General features: G+C 41.6%; 1 protein-coding gene and 1 pseudogene across 3 annotated transcripts in view; both read right to left on the bottom strand.

The window, feature by feature from the left end:
• The window catches only part of CDKAL1 (CDK5 regulatory subunit associated protein 1 like 1), a 633,148-nt gene that overhangs the window by 537,787 nt on the left and 75,431 nt on the right, over positions 1-19,930 (bottom strand). The window lies entirely within an intron of this gene.
• LOC122913168 lies at positions 1,075-1,849 on the bottom strand (annotated as a pseudogene).

Here is a 19,930-nt window from a genome sequence, read left to right as displayed (position 1 = left end):
CATGACCCGGAACAAAAGAAAGGGGGAGGAAAATGACCTTCTCCCCATTCCTATCCTCCAGTCTTCCATCAGCGCCTCTCACTGGCCAGTCCTACCCACAAAAACCAAAAGGTAGAGAAGACCGAGAAAGGCAGTTCCATGCAGTAAAGAGCAGGACAGAGAGAAGTCAGGGGGATGTGTCTGAGAGCCAGCAGGGAAATGACATGACCTCTTCTGGGCTTCCCATCTCCCCGATCAGCACATCTACCCAAATGCTGAAACCAGAGACCTGAGATCATCTTTAACCATTCCTCTGCCATCACCATCCCCTGCAGCACATCCAACAGCTCCCAAAGGATTTAACCTCCAAAATAATAGGAACACATCTATTTCCCTCCACTGCCACCACCTCTGTATGAGCTGAGATGCAAGTGTCCAGGCCACTGCAAGTGTCCTGCCTCCCTACAGCTGTGGTGAGACAACACAGAATCATCAAAGAACTGAACGTCTGAGTGGCTCAATTCGTTCAGCATCTGCCTTCTGCTCAGGTCATGATCCTGGGGTCCTAGGACTGAGTCCCACATCAGGGTCCCTGCTCGGCAGGAAGCCTGCTTCTCCCTCTCCCTCTGTACCAACCCCCACTCATGCACGCACGCGCGCTCACGCTCTCAAATAAATAAACAAAATCTTAAAAAAAAAAAAAAAACTAGCAAGAGCCAAAGGAAAGCTAGAGCTTTATAACAGGCTTGAGTAATCTCTACATATGGATAACTGAAAATTGGGTTAATTAGATACATTCTACTGACAGTGAATTGAAACCCTATCTTGGTAAGGGGGAAAAAAAGTCACTATTCATAATTCACTACATACAAAGAAACAGAGTTGCTAAAAAATGCAATTGTATCTGCTTTTTTTAAGAACTCAGCAAAATACAATTCCAGTTTACTGTTGACCAACCATGTTTCACACTTAAACAATAAAAAATAAATAGCAATTTTTTATTAAAAAAATAAAATAGCAACTGCATAAACAAAAAAAAAGGAAAGAAAAAAAAAACTTTTTATCTTTGGCCTTTCTAACATCTCGTAAAACCAACTACTTAGAGTCAGTGAAGTAAGCACACAGAGAGCTACAGAGTGCTCGCGGGAAGAGCTGTTGTTATTTCTCTCTCCTTTGAGAGTGTAATGAACACGGTCACAGCACAAGTCAAGTCAGAGAAGGCCCCAAGGCTGGTTGGATCATTTGAGGTCACTAAAAATGGCTGACCCCTCTCAAGATGAGCAAAAATATAAAATATAAATTAAAAATACAAATTTTCCTTTTTAAAATACTTTTAAGAAGAAGAGCTGGACCTCTGCAGTTTGCATGTGGCAATACCACGGGGCCACGCTGCGCTTCTGGCAGGGGCTGGGCTGCTGGTGTCGTCCGCGGGCGACACGGTCCGCGGCAGGCTCGCTACTCACACATGACCATGCTGAGATTCTGAGACAGGCATGGGGAACATGAACGGATCATGGGGCCTTTTTTTTTTTTTTTTTTTAAAAAAGGTTAATTTTCCCGTTTTGCTGTCCAGTCATCCTCATTGGTCTTCGCTTCCGGGTGTCGACATCATCACCCTCAACATCTTCTGCTGCCCGTTGGCCCAGGTCGACCTCAACCTCCTCATCTTCATCTCCATCCTCTTCCCTCTCCCCTTCTCCCTCCCCTTCTTGGCCTACCTCACTGGTGGCCTCCTGCTCCCCACTTTTCTCATTAGTGTCCCCACTAGCAGGTACATCTCTCCCAACCCCCACCCCCCACACAACGTCCTTCTTGTCCCTTAAGTCCTTGGTGGTGACTGAGAGCTGGTGTGCACAACCATGTCCGACATGGTGGGGCTCATCGGTGATCCAGTGCAGCCAGTGAGAAAGCACGCCGGGGTCTGGGGACTGTGGGGAGAGGGCTGCCCGAGTCTGCATTGGCAGAGGCAGCACTGGAGGCAGTAGATGCTGCAAGCCAGGAGCTCGGCCAGGGACAATGCCAGGATGGCTTTCCGGACCCACCAGTCCAACTGTAACCTTAAATTCATGTATTCTATGGAAAATTTCCTTCCTTCCTCATTCAAATATTTTCAAAGTAATATGCTGAAAAAGACTTCTATTTAGCCAAGAGCAAATCATAACCAAGAAAAACCCTCGCTAGTAAATTTGCAAAACATATGGTTCTCATTCAGAATGATATACAAACCCTCAATTGTGTAGCACAAATCAATAACTTGAGTCATCTGCTAGGAATGACCAATTCACCCCTACGGCCAATTTCCAAGACAAATTCTAAGTACGGAAGTATCTCCTTTAAGTGAAGTATAGATTACATGCTGCATATCATCTCTAATATAAGAGCTACCTCTGGATTTTAACCTTGCAGACTTAGCACATCAAAATAAGTACCAATTTGGTAATCCACAGAAAAATGCCCACAGGAAACTGCCAAGACAGGAAAGATCCAGATCAAAGATAAAGCCACAGACGAGGCCTAGGTTTGCTGGACGCCCAAGTGCAAAGAAGAACATCAAAGATCTCGGAGTGAAACAGTGGAGCTGAAGGTACTGAGTCAAGTACTCCAAGGCCAGTGTCCATTCGGACGTGTCAGGGTCCACACCACACCACCGTGAGAAAGTCTAAGTAAGATCCCCGGAGAGAAACAGAATGAGCTGGCTGTACACCTGGTAGGCATCCAGTAATTATTCAACTGACTGATGGATATCCCCAAGTAATATTCCCCAAATAGCAATTCTAAGCTTTCAAAAATGACAAATACAGGTTACCAATTTGAGACCAAAAATAAGTAATAACAAAAAGAAGAAACAAGATCGCCTTAAAGAATGTTGGAGGGGCACCTGGGTGGTTCAGTTGGTGAAGCGTCTGCCTTTAGCTCAGGTCCTGATTCTGGGGCCTTGCCGTGGAACCCCTCATCGAGTCATGTTCAGCATGGAGTCTGCTTCTCCCTCTGCGCCCCACCCCCGCTCATGCGCACACGCACGCACGTGTTCTCTCTCAAATAAATCTTTTTTTTTATTTTTTTAAATTAAAGAAAAGAACTATTTGGGAAAGAAGAAACTATTTGAAATCTTACTCATTTGTCACAGAAAATGACTTGCTGAGTGAGAAGCATTTAGGTATTTGACACTCTTGTACATAGGAAGAATTATCTTAAACAGATAAAATAATTTAACAAGAATTTGATTTGTGGTGTTTATTAATGTTACCACCTTTTAAAGTTAATATCCCCTAACTCCAAATCTTACTTTCCAAATTTGTTTCATTTATTTAGGTAATTCAAAATTTATTTTGATTAGTTGGTTCATCTCCTAGTTACAAAGTCAAAAATAATGTATCCTAGTCTCAGTTTTGCTTCACAAAATTAGAGACAATGTAAAAAATATTATAATTCAATGATAGAAGGACAAACAATCCAAGTAAAATTGGGCATAAGATATAGATATGTCTCCAAAGATAAATAAGTAACCAATAACCCCAAGAAAAGATGGTCAACATTATTAGTCAGGATGGAAATGCAAATCAAAATCATAGTGGGATACCACCTCACATCTACTAGGATGGGTGTAATAAAAACAAATTTAAATTAAAAAGATAATATCAGGTGTTGGCAAGGATGTAGAGAAACTGTAACCAGCCCCGACAGGCCTTCCTGTTGATTAAAATATAAAATAGCATATTAAGTACAGTATATATTTATTAATATATAACTTATACAATACTTTAACTATATAAGCTATTCACACAGAGTTAATCTACGATCCAGCCACTCCTCTCCTGGGTATAAACCCTAAAGAAACAAAAACATGATCATACAGAAACTTGTGTATCAATGTTCACTGCAGCATTCTTTTTTTTTTAACTTTTTATTTTTTAAATTTCTTTTCACTGTTCCAGAATTCACTGTTTATGCATCACACCCAATGCTCCATGCAATACGTGCCCCCCATAATACCCACCACCAGGCTCACCCAACCTCCCACCCCCCGCCCTTCAAAACCCTCAGACTGTTTTTCAGAGTCCACAGTCTCTCATGGTTCATCTCCCCCTCCAATTTCCCTCCACTCCCTTCTCCTCTCCATCTCCCCATGTGCTCTGTGTTATTTCTTATGCTCCACAAATAAGTGAAACCATATGATATTGACTCTCTCTGCTTGACTTATTTCACTCAGCATAATCTCTTCCAGTCCCATCCATGTTGATACAAAAGTTGGGTATTCATCCTTTCTGATGGAGGCATAATACTCCGTAGTGTATATGGACCACACCTTCCCTATCCATTCGTCCGCTGAAGGGCATCTTGGTTCTTTCCACAATTTGGCAACCATGGCCATTGCTGCTATGAACGTAGGCCTTCTGTACGAAGGCCCTTCTTTTCACTAAATCTGTATCTTTGGGGTACATACCCAGTAGTGCAATTGCAGGGTCATAGGGTAGCTCCATTTTTAATTGCTTGAGTAATCTCCACACTGTTCTCCAAAGTGGCTGCACCAACTTGCATTCCCACCAACAGTGTAGGAGTGTTCCCCTTTCTCCACATCCCCTCCAACACATGTTGTTTCCTGTCTTGCTAATTCTGGCCATTCTAACTGGTGTAAGGTGGAATCTCAATGTGATTTTAATTTGAATCTCCCTGAAGGCTAGTGATGATGAACATTTTTTCATGTGTCTGTTAGCCATTTGTATGTCTTCATTGGAGAAGTGTCTGTTCATGTCTTCTACCCATTTTTTGACATGATTATCTGTTTTGGGTGTGTTGATCTATAAAGAACTTCTCAAACTCAACACACACAAATCATTATTCTTAATGGCTAAAAAAGTGGAAAATGCCCAGATGCTCCTTAACTGATGGATAAATACAATGCCGTATATATCCACACAAGGGAGCATCAGCAGACGATGAAAAGACAGGAAGCACTCACACAGGTTACAACAGAGACAGACCTTGACAACAATATGCTAACTAAGAGAGGTCGGTCACAAAGGTGCACAATCATAGGATTCCACTTAAATAAAAGATCCAAAGAGGCAGATCTAAAGTGGGTTGGTGGCTGCCCAGGGCTGGAAGGCAGCTGAAAGATGTGGAATTGCCAGATGGGGTAATAAATAGGTTTTAAATTGAATGCGGTGACAGATGCACAACTCCGTGAGTAGCCTAAAAGCTACTAAATTGTACACTTTAAACGGGGTATAATATAGGAATTCTTAAACTAATAAGGTTGTTTAAAAAATAAAAAAGGAAATATGAAGACAAAAAACCCACTAGAGACAACCATGAGCCACATCCTCATTGCTCTCCATTTCTGGGCCCTCTGCCTTAATGTTTCCTCCACCGCTCTGCCCCCAGCAAGCTCCTACCCAACCCTTCACAGCTTGGTTACATGCCACCAGCCCCGACAGGCCTTCCCTACCCTCTTCAGAAAGAGGAAGGCACTGCTACATCTGTGCCCGCGGACGAGCTTATAGCACACTAGGTAGCAAATATTCCAAGATGTCTCCCAGGACGTGACCTTTAATGGACTATTCATTCTAAATCCCCAGAGCCAACCTCAGAACTGCGAAGAGAGTATGTCCTCACTGTGGATGGCTGGACGGATGGATGGATGGATGGGAGAATGGAAAGAAAGAACAAATGAACAAACAGGGTTAACAAAGGAAGGAATGAACGAAGGAAAAAAACAAAAAAATGAAAGGAAGAATGGACATGCAAGCAAAGATCACAGACACAGAAGCCAAGTAAATGAACTAAGCATCAAGACCAAACGAGAGACAGACTAGTTCCTGTCAGCAGTCAAAAAGTTAACACTCGGAGCCGCCTGGGTGGCTCAGTGGGTTAAGCCTCTGCCTTCGGCTCAGTCATGGTCTCGGGGTCCTGGGATCCAGCCCTGTGTCAGGCTCGCTGCTCAGCGGGGAGCCTGCTTCCCCCTCTCTCTCTGCCTGCTGCTCTGTCTACTTGTGATCTCTTTCTCTGTGTCAAATAAATAAATAAAATCTTTAAAAAAAAAAAAAAAAGTTAACACTTTGAGTAGAAGCCAGTGTCAAGCTCTGATAGATAATCCAGTATTTGTCCCAGGAGAGCATATTGTTCTAAAAGGAGCAAAGACCACGGCAACCTTTCAATCTATCAAACACTGTATACCAATAACAAAATTACACTTACAAAAATATCACAGAAAATGTTTTTTCATCAAATAGATAGTACGCAACTTTAGAAAATTGTAAATTATAGAAAATTATAGAAAAAAGTAAAAGAAAACAAACAAACAAAAAAACCTATGCATTAAAATAGATTGGAAGGAAACATACCAAAAGGCTAACAGCAGCTACATTTAAATAATGGAACTCCTATTCTAGAGAACAGGTCTTCCTAGATTCTAGAGGCTTTCACACGAGTTTGGGCCTGACAAGATAGCGCTTCCGCAAGCCTCATCTCTGCCATCCGGAGGGTCTCACAGAGACCAAAGGATCTCTGTGACAGACATGTTCCACAGCACCTGACTAGTTGATCCGGAAGGGCTGGCTCCTCGGCGAGCTGGCTCAGACCACAAAAGTCTTCTTCATCCAATTATTCAGCAGCGGCCCAAGCTTAGACCTGGCAAGCTAAGGTTCCAATGTTGGCCTTGAAGAAGGCTGTTTCAATAGTTCGGGGATTAAGTAATAAGGGCCAAAGGTACACTGTTAATTATGGGAAAACAAGGGCTCGGTTAGCAAAGAGAGTTTTGTAAAAATACAAGAACCCACAGCTGCCCGGGTACGGGAGATGACAGAGGGAGGAATTACAGGTTTCTGGACTGGGGAACTGATACGAATGGTGACATCAAGAACACAAGGAGAAGCAGGTCGGGGGAGGAGAGTGCAGCTTGGGACTGAGCCGTGTCCGCTCCACGAGGACTAGGCAGTGAGACACGCCAAGTGACTGGGCTATGAGCAGTTGTGAACGCGTGAGAGAACTCATCTAAGGTCAGTGATGCTGATGTCACCAAGGATGACAGAGAGCAGGCAATGGGGTGAGGCGGACTACTGTACGGCAGGGGTCAAAAATCACCCAGAAGATGGAACTATGTCCCATAGACACCGTGAGTGGGCAGGACTTCAGAAGAGTGTTTGCCTGGCTGAGTAATGGTGACAGAACAATGGCCCCAGCTCGGCAGCCCAAAACAACACTAGGCTGACCTCTCCTCCGCCTTATGAATCAGAGGGAATTTGCCTACAAGTCACAAGTGCAATTAAAATGCTGGACTTAATTTCCTACAGATTTCAATTTGACTATGCAATAAATTAGAGCTAAGTAACCACATTTGCATAGCATTTTACCACTTGCAAATCATTTTTAAATCCATTATCTCATCCGAGCTCCCCGACAGCCCCTTGAGGTAAGTATTTATAATCTCCATCTTATGGATGAGGAAACAGAAGAAAAATGCGGTGACTTGCAAAAAGGCCGCAGAAGCGGGAAAGCAGGAGGCCAGGCCGGGAGGGATCGCTGGCTCTCGAGTTACAGGGCAGCACTCCGCTGCACTAGTGATTTCCCGTCGGAGGAAGGGACTATCACATGGGTTGTCCTCGCTCCCAGGGACAGAGACTATTTCTTTCATGACGCCCAAAACAACTAAGCTTTGCACATTTATTCATACATTATACTCACCTACTTTTCTCTACGGAAAAGAAATTTCACAGTTAGAATGTTACAACTTACCTCTAGTCCTCATGAAAAGAGCTATGAAGTAGAAAGAAGAGGTGAGAAAGCAAACAACGGGGGGCTGATGATGAATATAAAAACCAAGAGAAGGCTGGACTTCCCCGCGCCCTCCCCCCACTTCCCCTCCAGTTCCCTCCAGTCTCGCTGGACCAGGCAGGCGGTCATGCTAAGTGGCACAGAGAGACAGCGGGAGGAGGAACATCAGGGCCCATTCGTGGAGAAGAGGGCATCAGAGCACAAGCAGAATGCGGAAGGCATCTGAGCGGAGGACAATGGCACGGGCAGCAGTGCCCAAGAAACAGAGGGTGGGGACGGTATGACAGAGAGAGGTCTGACCTGAGGCATCACCAGCGAGCAGAGTGAGCGCACCCAGCATGGCAGGCAGCCCAGCCCACGTTCTGGGAGCCTGAGAAGAGCAAGAGGGGCATCGCTGAAGGGGACAGCCTGGCCTGGGCTGCCAGGGCTGTCCGAGAAGTTGGGCAGGTGTGTGCAAGGGCAGCCTGGCAGGGGGTGTCAAAGCCAGGAGAGGGGAAGCAGGCACATACATGGGACGGTGCCTGTTGTCAGAGCATACACAGGGTGAGGGACGCGGTGTGTGTATGCAGGAAGGTGGCCCCATACGGTTTTAGGAGAAGGTATGCAGAATGTACTGGAATCCGAAAGGCACAAGCAGGCATCCCTGCCAAAACGCAGCAAGGTGCAAGAGTACAGGAGTTCCAGGAAGATCAAAGTTTGATGAGGAATAGGAAATTGACATACTCCCCAAAAACCTTCTCACGAAATATATATTAAGGGACAAAAGTAACGTTACAGTGTCAAAACTCAGCAGACAGCACCTTAACAAATTGATTCAAGTTACCATCACCAATCATGGGACAAATCAAAGTCAGGTCCCATGCGACAGGATGCACGGAGAGGAAGCCAGCATCACTCTCAAAGAAATTCCAGCCAAAGATGCAAAACTTGAACCTACACGTGAGAGCCATCAGATCAACACAAATCAAGAGACAATCATCCAAATTACTGGCCTGTACCCCTCAAACATGTCAGAGATAAAAAGGCAAGGAAAGAGACCAAAACTGCTTCAGATTACAGAGTCTTCGAAGGGTACCTGGGTGGCTCAGTGGGTTCAAGCCTCTGCCTTCGGCTTAGGTCATGATCCCAGGGTCCTGGGATCGAGCCCCGCTTCGGGCTCTCTGCTCAGCGGGGAGCCTACTTCATCCTCTCTCTCTGCCTGACTCTCTGCCTACTTGTGATCTCTGTCAAATAAATAAATAAAATCTTTTAAAAAATAAAAATAATAAAAATAAAGAGTCTCTGAGAGACACGACAAGTAAGTGTAAAACGGCATTACAAATTGGGTCCCCTTGCTGCGAAGGGCACCACGGGACTAACGTGACGTGGACTGTGGAAGAGGTGGCAAGAATATCTAGCTTAACATTGTGGTTTTGGGAAGAATAACTGTGCAGAAACTCTGCAGACACTAAAGCATGCGGGGGTGAGACACACTGAGCAAACAGCTACCTAGAAAACGGTTCAGAAAGACAGCTTCAGTACTGGTCTTGCAACTTCACTCTCAACATCACTTCTAAAAGTTTCATTTCTGAAACAGTAGGTTGGAGAAGCAGTCTGCTCAGCAGTACAAGAATATACAGCTGACACCGAGGAAATTGCCACAGGAATGGAAAGCACCATGAAATAAGGAACAGGACTCTCTAGCCACATGGAGGTATCTTTTTCCCTGATAGCAAAATAAGTGTCAGGTTAATGGGTACAATGTCAGTGGCAGGACTAATAAAGATACTGACAATGTGGGTTTCTTAAATGTTTCGATTAAAGGAATATTTATTTTAAAGGCCCAAGAGGAAAAAAGAAAAGAATATTCACATGTAATGGTTTTCATAAATTTTTTCCTATATAGAGAGAAGTAAAGTTGATTCAGAGTCCAGTAATTTAATTTCTTTGTTGCCTTTATTATTGTTATGTATTAGATAACATTCAAACTTTAACATTTTACTATTCACATGCTACCTTACTGCCAATTAAAAAAGGTTAACCCAGTTTCTTTCATAGTATTTTTAAATATCCATAAGACATTCAACACATATGCAGGATAAAAATACTCATAAACAAGGGAAAAGTAGTATTTTTCTCAAACACAAGAAAAGCATCTACCAAAAATCCTACAGCTGACATCATACCTAACGGTGAAAGACTGAATTCTTTCCCCCTAAGATCAGGGACCAAGCAAAGATGTCTAATGTCACCCCTCACATTCAACGTAATACAGGAAGGTCCAGATGGCATGGGAAAGCAAAAAAAAAAAAAAAAAGTAACAAAATACACATCAGAAAGAAAGAAATGAAACTCTTTCTGCAGATAATATGAATATGTTTGTAGAAAACCCCATTATTCGCAAAAAATAAATAAATAAATAAAACTCCTAGAAATAATAAGTGAACTCTGCAAGGTTGCAGAAGATAAGACCAACAGACAAAAATCAACTGCATTTGTATATACTAACAACCAATAAGGGAAATCAAAATCAAAAAAGCAATACCACTTACAACTGCCCCCCAAAAATGAAACACTTAGGTATAAATCTAACAATCTGTAGGCTGAAAATTATAAAATTTTGGCAAAAGAAATGAAAGGAGGCCATCGCCAGAGAGATGTGCTCCGGAGAGACTCTTGGATTAAAGGAGTCAGTGAAGATGCTAATTCTCCCCAAACTGATCTATAAGTTTTAACACAATTCCTATCAACATTCCAGGAAACTTTCTGCCACACGTAGATAAACTTATTCTAAAACTTACATGGCAAGGGAAACACCCTAAAAAAATAGCCAAAGGACAAATCAAGTGGAAGGAATCAGCCTATCTGATTTCAAGACTTCTTCTATAGCTATGGTGGTGAACACGTTAAGACCTGGGGAAACCCTTCCCGGGAACATAAGCAGGGACAGCAGAAAGGCTCACAGGGAATTTAATCCATGCCAGAACAGGAAGTCTTCAATATTCACACTCCCCACTGTATGGTGGTTTGAAAACCAGTTTCTACTGGGGAGTTTCTACTTCACCCGTTTTCTAAGTGGGAGGACTCGTCATAGTCACCTTGTTCCTTTATCCATAGCACTTTGCTGGATGTACTGGGAGCAGAGATTCTCTATTAGCTGACAGGGTCACCAGAGAGCAAGCTACAAGTGGATCTGATGGAGACAGCTGTACATCAGACAGACAGCTTGGACTCAGAGGCAGATGCAGTCCTGGAGAAGAGCAGGGATTCTCCCCCTTGGAAAGGTGATGACTGGATCCCTGTAAAATGCAGTCATAAGAAAAAGGATGTATCTGGAGTTTGGCCGGCCAGAGTGGTAGATTTTGTAGATACTGTTAGCAAACACAACACCCATGTTCAAACCCTTCTTCCCTTCCCAGATCTCTATTAGAGGCTGGACAAGCTAAATCCCATCTTCAAAGCCTTCCTTCCAGGTGGGGGTGGCCATGTGGAACAGGTGACCTCCCACACTTCGGGGCAGATTGGCTGTGCTGCAAGGCTTCCAGGAAGGCTGTGAGGTAGAGACGTTCTAGGAAAGCTTTTGGTTTCCTGGTAAAATGAAGAGATGCCACTGTCAGTGCACGCCCGGCCACGGTGCCTCCAACAGAAAGCCAAGGTCTCCAGCAGGAGCAACCACCTTGTGACCATGAAGAAGGCCAAGAGAATTACAGAACAGCCTTAACGCTGCTGAGCTCCTAAGTCAATGTCAGCAGGTACTGACCTCCAAACTTCTTTTTCATGAGAAAAATAAGCCCTCGTGAGTTTAAGCCACTGCTGATGAGGTGTTCTGTTTCATGCAATGAAAAGCATCCCCATGTTTACTGCAGTACTATTTACAACAGCCAAGCTACGGAAGCAGCCCGTGTCTATCCACAGATGAGTGGATAAAGAGGCAGGAGGGGTGTGTGTGTGTGTGTGTGTGTGTGTGTGTGCGCGCGCGCATACACCTAGAGGGTATTACGCTAAGTGAAATAAGTCCGAGAAACACAAATACTATATGATTTCATTTATACGTGGAATGTAAAGCAAAAACAGAAAGCAGGAACAAACCCATCAATACAGAGAACAAGCTGATGGTTGCCAGATGGGAGGGAGGTGAGGGGATGCGCAAATGGGTGAAGGGGAGTGGAGGGTTCAGGCTTCCAGTTACGGAATGAGTAAGTCACAGGAATAAAAGGTACAGCACAGATGCATACCATGTGTCAATGACACGAAATAGCATGATATGGTGGCAGATGTGAAGCACAACACATAATGTACAGAGAAGTGAAATCACAATGTTGTACACCTGAAATCAATATAATAATGTCTGCCAACTACAATAAAAAAAAATAAGAAAAGCATCCCTAATATATTATTAGGGTACTACATTACCTTATAATAGATTATTAAAATATGAACAATGATTTACTATCACATGAACACTAATATTTCTAATATTATTGTACCTAATATATCTAGAGCCTTTCGGGGTACTTTCAAAACAAGTATTAACTTGATACTACGTGTTATAACATACATTCCCATGGATTATTTCACTTAGCCTCTCAGGACCTCAGTTCCTTTCTCTCATTCAACATGTATTTTTAAGTGGCTACTACATGTTAAGCACCCCTCTAGAAGCCAGGAAAACAGAAAGTAATCAGGATTTAGTCAAGACCTCCACCTCCCACCAGCTGACTTTCTAGCAAAAAAACTTACTTGCAACATGAAACAGACGGGAAATGCTCTGTCCTAACACCGACATGTAAGGGACAACAAATCTTGGTCTGGCATATGACATAGGCATGCGGCGAGAGAGAGAAAGAATCCAGGAAGGGGGTTTCTGAATGACAGCCCTCTAACTCAGTCAGTCTAAGAAGGGGATGAGGGGAGTAGTAACTGTGAATTTAAAAGTTAAATAATTACAAAATAAAAGAGGTATGGGAAAAAAGCATACTTAATTCACATCCTCAAGCCTCCCACGCAAAGTAACAGCAGCAAAGTAAACACTGATCCTAACTCTGACTTTAATGGTTAGGGGTAGGGGAACACAATTAAGACAGGTCTCAGAGACAGGGCTATTATTTTAAGCCCAAACCAGGAAGAAAGGCTAATAATAAGCTTAAATAGGTCAAAGGGGTACAGAGTTCCCCAATTACAATTTTATAGAATCTGCTTAATTTTTTGAACGTAACAGTCCACATTTTCTACTATTTCAGAATCTTCATTATAGCAAAATCTATTTGTGCTGAGCTCTACCCAGAAGCAATTCATTGACTCTATGTGCCTTCCTTCTACTTAATCCCACAGGGAAAATAGATCTAAATATTACAAATCACTTAAGAGGGTTAAAATATACAGACTGCATTTGAACCAAGTATGTCTAAAGGCTTATTAAACTGTACCTTATAGCAATATATTGACTTTTCACACACAACCTATATAAGTGGACTCAGAAAGCCCTAATTTTCAGGAATTTATCACAAGCCACAAAGACATTAAAACTTTTCAATTAATTTAGTGAATTTCACACTTTTCCCTAGTGAGAACTGTGGGAAGGGAACATACCAGCCTAATACACTCACCTCTGGAATTCTTGTTCAACTGACCAATGCAGCAAAGGTTAAACAGGGGCGCCTGGGTGGCTAAGCTACTTAATCATCTGCCTTCAGCTCAGGTCATGATTCCAGGGTCCTGGGATCAAGCCCCACATGGGCTCCCTGCTAAACGGGGAGTCTGCTTCCCCCTTTCCCCACCCCCTCCAATGTGCACACTTCCTCAAGTAAATAAATAAAATCTTTTAAAAAGTTAAACAGACGCATACGAACTGAACACTTTAATTCACCAAGAAATGTTTCTCTAAAAGCCTTTTTTTATATTTGACATATAAGAAAACCCAGGTAAATAATTTAATATTCAAAAAAAGCTTGCTGAATAGAACAGAATACATAACTATTTCTAGACTACAGTTACAAAAAAAAAAATACTAGTCTCATCTATGGTTTACTCTTGCAAAAGGCTATACCTTCCCCAATAGAAATAGAATCATTTTTCCTAGGAATTAACTGTCTTTAAGATATTTATCCAGAATGCTTCAGTTCTATGTTTTTGTAACCAGAGCAAAGATAAATATTGTCTTTTTGTATTAGGTATGTTAAGTATTCTGGGAAATCATGTTACTACTCAGAAAAAAGAGGAAGAGAGGATAATCATAGGATCTATGCCAAAATCACAGAAGCAGAAAAGACAAAATTTTGTTCCAACAAAATCATGATTATAAAAGAAACTGTTTCTATTCTATAACCCACTCTAATACCACTTGCTGATGTAAATATAATAAACTCAATTCAACAACAACAACAACAAAAAACTGGCTTCCATACACTCTGTAGAAATAGGGTGCCATACAGAATGAAGTACAAAAGTTGATGTAAAAAACGTTACTATAAGTAATTTTATAATTTGAAATTCTTCGTAAATTTCCATGTCTCATTTTTTTCCCCAGTACTTCCTTCACTTGTGGAAGTGGATGCCTTTATATATCAATTCAAGCCGTCAAATTCAATCCGCGCAATCACAGCCCTATTTCATGAGTCTGTGGGAGTCAGTGTGGTAGTGAGGGGTCAGGAGCATGGAAGAAAGAGAAGCAGGGATCCAGCTGCGTCAAAGGCCAGGACTTCTGTATTGTGCATACAGGACAGAACAGCTCCTGGACACCCTAGTTCCTACCTGCCTACTCGCTCCTGAGTCAGATGACAACGAGAAGCATCTCTGGGAGGGAAGAAAGTCTTAGCAAAAACAGTCAGACGAAAACCTATGAGCTCTCCTAACGAGTCCTCCAAACAGACTGCTGATGGGGACAAAACACCTGTGGGACAGGAGCTGCCTCCGTGGATCACAGCTCTAGGTCTTTGCCGCGTGCTGACCACCAGCTCCTCATCGTAGTGGTCACACCTTAGTGGGTACCAAATACCTATTCATAAACTGAAAACAAGCCCCTTGGATTGGGTAGTAAACTCTCCAAATTACAAAGATCTCATCTCAAGAAAAGAATCCCACAACAGGCAGTATGGAAAAGGTTCTCCAGTCTTCCAAAGAAAGCACATCAATAAACCAATATTCCTTAAATATATATTTAATCCCGACTACCATTTACTAAGCATGTTCCTTTGTTCCAGCTTATAAGAACTTAATTTGCATAAATTCATTCAATCCTTACAATAATTCCATGAGGTGGGTTACCTCCATTTTACAGATAAGGAACCTGAACTTACGTAAACTTGACCAAGGTCTCACATTCCAAGTGGTAAAAAAGCAATTTGACTTTGGCAGTCTGGCTATAGACTATGCAACCTTTTCTTTTTTCCCTTCAAGTATTTATTTAATTTTCCAGTTAGTCAACATACAGTGTCCTATTAGTTTCGGGTATATAATTTAGTGACTCAACACTTACATACAACACCCAGTACGCATCACAAGTGCCTTCCTTAATCCCCATCAGCCATTTAACCCATCCCCCGCAGCCACCTTCCCTTGGGTAGCCATCAGTGTGTTCTCTAGAGTCAAGAGTCTTTCCTGTTTGTCTCTCTCTATATTCCCCTCTATGTTCATTTGCTTTGTTTCTTAAATTCCACACAGGAGTGAAATCGTATGGTATTTGTCCTTCTCTGATTGGCTTATTTCACTCAGCATAAGGCTCTCTAGCTCCATCCACATCATTGCAAATGGCAAGATTTCATCCTTTTTGATGGCTGACTAATATTTCTGTGTGCACATGTGCGTGTGTGCATGCGCGCGCATCACTTCTTTATCCATTATCAGTCGATGGACATTTGGCTCTTTTCATAGTGTTGCTATTGTTGATAATGCCGCTATAGCATCAGGGTGCATGTATCCCTTTGCACCAGTATTTTGGTATCCTTTAAGTAAATACCTAGTAGCACAATTGCTGGATCATAGGGTAGTTCTATTTTTAACTTTTTGAGGCACTTTCACTGTTTTCCAGAGCGGCTGCACCAGCTTGCATTCCTACCAACAGTGCACAAGTGTTCCCCTTTCTCTGCAACCTTGCCAATACTCGCTGTTTCTTGTGTTGTTGATTTTAGCCATTCTGACAGGTGTGAGGTGATAGTTCATTGTGGTTTTGATTTCTTCTCCCTGATGATGAGTGATGTTGAACATCTTTTCATGTGCCAGTTCGCCATTTGGATGTCTTCTTTGGAAAAATGTCTATTCCTATCTTCTGCCCATTTTTTAACTGAGTTATTTGTTTTTTGCATGTTCAGTTTTTATAACTTCTTTACATATTTTGGATACTAACCCTTTATCAGACATGGAGAACACAGACAGTAACCTATAAGACATGGGATGTAGCAGCTTCTTACGAGATATATCTCCTGAGGCAAGGGAAACAAAAGCAAAAAACAATATATATATATATATATATATATATATGGACATCATCAAGATAAAAAACTTCTGCACAGCAAAGGAAACAGTCAACAAAACAACAAAACAAAGAGGCAACCCACGGAATGGGAGAAGATATTTGCAAACAGACTCCGCAACCCTAACCACCACTGCTGCCAAATGTATTTAAAAGCACATCAAAATAGATCAGTAATAACATAAGTGTCTATTATATAGTACTATTTTTCTTTATGTTAGACACCATGAAACCAACAAAACCTATCCTACTAAATAACTAACCTCTGCCTTGATTTACCTGGTTGAACATAGACAGCAAACATTTTACACTGAATGAAAAACTTTTGAATCAGTGTGCTGATTTACTTCTGTAAACTATAGCAATAGACTTTATCTTAACCCGATTTGAACATAACATAGCAATTTCCCCTTCCTGTGAGTCTGGGATAGTATAATATAAAGGATCCCATTTTAAAACCATTAATACACTGAATAACTTAGGTGCGTAAGTCTAAGCTAGCAAGCTATGCTATGTCGTATCCCATTCCCCATATTCCAAATGGACCACTGCATAAACTTACTACTTTTCTTTGCTTACAAAGTCAGCTTATAAAATGATTTAAGACTTTTCAAAAATTCTTCTTCTTCTAAAATAAGGGTATAGATTTCACTGCAACTTTAAACTGTTACCAAAAATTGAATGGACTTTCTGCAATGAAACCTGACTACAACCGTTTACATGAAGAGAAGTTATGTATCTGCTTTACCCTGGAAATGTACAGAGTTATATTTCATTGCCTTGCTAACAAAAAACAAAATGAAAAAACAATCCATCTTTTAACATACTTTTCTTCCCCCAGAAAGTCCATACAAAACCAATATAATTAGTCCCCACAAATAAGCTTAGGCACAAAAACATTTTATTGAAAAAAGCCTAGCAAATGCAAGGGGTCTCTTTCAAAATAGTAAAATATATATACAGGATGTGTGTGTGTGTGTGTGTATCAGTGTGTCAGTTTCTAATGCAAATGATATCCAAGCTTCTTTATAAAATGAAACCATACTAGATAAGAGCTAAGGTAATTCCAAATTCCAATTATACTTCAATGTAAATAGTAAATTTCAGGAAGCAGTAAGGTACAGTGGAAATGACTTTGGGAGGAAAATGTGTTAACCAAAGTGAAAGAATAATATAGAAGCAGTGAACCCATCTTTATCTTTCCTTTTTTTTTTTTTTAAGATTTTTATTTTTTTAAGTAATCCACACCCAGGATAGGGCTACAACCTATAGTCCTGAGATCAAGAGTCGTGTGCTCTTCTGACGGAGCCAGCCAGGCGCCCCTGAACCTTTTCAAATCTCAATGAACTAAACAAAAGAAATAAAATAAAATCAGTAAAGAGAAACACCACAAGTGTTCTAACCTGGAAAGGGGCCAAACTTAATCTATCAACTTTTGAAGAATGTTACCTGGAAGCCTAGTAAACAAATGAAACTGAAAACAAACTATTTTGATAATCAACCCAATGCTATTCCTCACTCCCTTTGCTCACATTATCCCTGCAAAATCCACAAGCAAGACTATGAGGATGAAAATGAGAAAAAGAATCATAAACACCTCACCCAATTTTTGATTTAATAAAAGAGAATTTGAAACATGTGAGTAAGAACTTGGGAAATTCAATATCCATGAACATTTGGTGGTGTTCTTCAAATATTCACTCCACCAACACACTAGTTGTGTGACATTATCAGATCCTTAACCTCTGGAGCTTTGCTGTTTTCATCCATGATGTGGGGATAATCTTGGTGGTGACGTCAAGATCAGTAAAGATGATCTGTGCAAAGTTGCCACAAGGACAGAACCAGCACTGCAGAAGCTTAACAACTGGTACGTATTTTTAAATTCTTTAAAAATTCTTTAAAAGGGGTGCATGACTAGCTCAGTCAGTAGAGTATGCAACTTTTTTTAAAGATTTTATTAATTTATTTGAGACAGAGAGAGAAAGAGAGAACGAATGAGGGGGTACAAGGGAGAGGGAAAAGCAGATGAGTGGGGAGACCAATTATGGACAAGATCCCATGGGATCATGACCTGAGCTGAAGGCAGACGCTTAACCGACTGAGCCACCCAGGCGCTCCAAGCATTCAACTCTTGATCTCCAAGTTCCAGGTTCAGGCCCCACGTTGGGTGTAGAGATTACTTAAAAATAAATTTTTTTAAGAAATTAATAAATAAAATTATTTGAGAATCGGGATAAATAATTATTTTCAACAGTTCTAAATTTCGTATTTCTAAAAGAATGTTAAATTTATAAGTGAGAACATCTTCAAGCTACCTTGTTAAATACACACTGCCTGGGGTGCCTGGGTGGCTCAGTGGGTTAAAGCCTCTGCCTTCAGCTCAGGTCATGACCCCAGAGTCCCGGGATGGAGCCATGCATCGGGCTCCCTGCCTGCTTGCCCCCCCCTCTCTCTTGGGCTCTCTGCTCAGCAGGGAGCCTGCTTCCCTTCCTCTCTCTCTGCCTGCCTCTCTGCCTATTTGTGATCTCTGTCAAATATCCAGGATCTATAATGAACTCCTCAAACTCAACCCACACGAAACAGACAAACACATCAAAAAATGGGCAGAAGATATGAACAGACACTTCTCCCATCAAGACATACAAATGGCTATCAGACACATGAAAAAATGCTCATCATCATTAGCCCTCAGGGAGATTCAAATTAAAACCACATTGAGATATCACCTTACACCAGTTAGAATGGCCAAAATTAACAAAACAGGAAACAACATGTGTTGGAGAGGATGTGGAGAAAGGGGAACCCTCTTCCACTGTTGGTGGGAATGCAAGTTGGTGCAGCCTCTTTGGAGAACAGTGTGGAGATTCCTCAAGAAATTAAAAATAGAGCTTCCCTATGACCCTGCAATTGCACTCCTGGGTATTTACCCCAAAGATACAGATGTCGTGAAAAGAAGGGCCATCTGTACCCCAATGTTTATAGCAGCAATGGCCACAGTCGCCAAACTATGGAAAGAACCAAGATGCCCTTCAACGGATGAATGGATAAGGAAGATGTGGTCCATATACACTATGGAGTATTATGCCTCCATCAGAAAGGATGAATACCCAACTTTTGTAGCAACATGGACGGGACTGGAAGAGATTATGCTAAGTGAAATAAGTCAAGCAGAGAAAGTCAATTATCATATGGTTTGACTTATTTGTGGAGCATAACAAATAGCATGGAGGACAAGGGGCGTTAGAGAGGAGTAAGGAATTTGGGTAAATTGGAAGGGGAGGTGAACCACGAGAGACTATGGACTCTGAAAAACAGTCTGAGGGGTTTGAAGTGGCGGGGGGGTGGGAGGTTGGGGTACCAGGTGGTGGGTATTATAGAGGGCACGGCTTACATGGAGCACTGCGTGTGGTGAAAAAATAATGAATACTGTTTTTCGGAAAATAAATAAATTGGAAATAAATAAATAAATAAATAAACAAAATCTTAAAAAAAAAATGCACACCACATGGTTAATAATGTCCCAAATTTAACCATTTCCCTCCTATAGATTGAGATAGTCTTGTGGGTTTTTCTCCCTCAAATAGAAACTATGGTTTTTAACATACGAGAAATTAAGATTTTCAGCCCAAACTTTGTTTTGCCTATTTAGCCAACACGTATGAATTAAAAATAGGGCTGAAAACATACCAGAAGGATACTGAGAAATTTGACCATGGAAAAACTGAGTAC

The sequence above is a fragment of the Neovison vison genome, chromosome 1, assembly GCF_020171115.1.
Source record: "Neovison vison isolate M4711 chromosome 1, ASM_NN_V1, whole genome shotgun sequence".
Classification (NCBI taxonomy): Eukaryota; Metazoa; Chordata; class Mammalia; order Carnivora; family Mustelidae; genus Neogale; species Neogale vison.
Note: the sequence above shows the minus strand (reverse complement) of the source record. Positions and strands in the feature narration are given on the sequence as shown.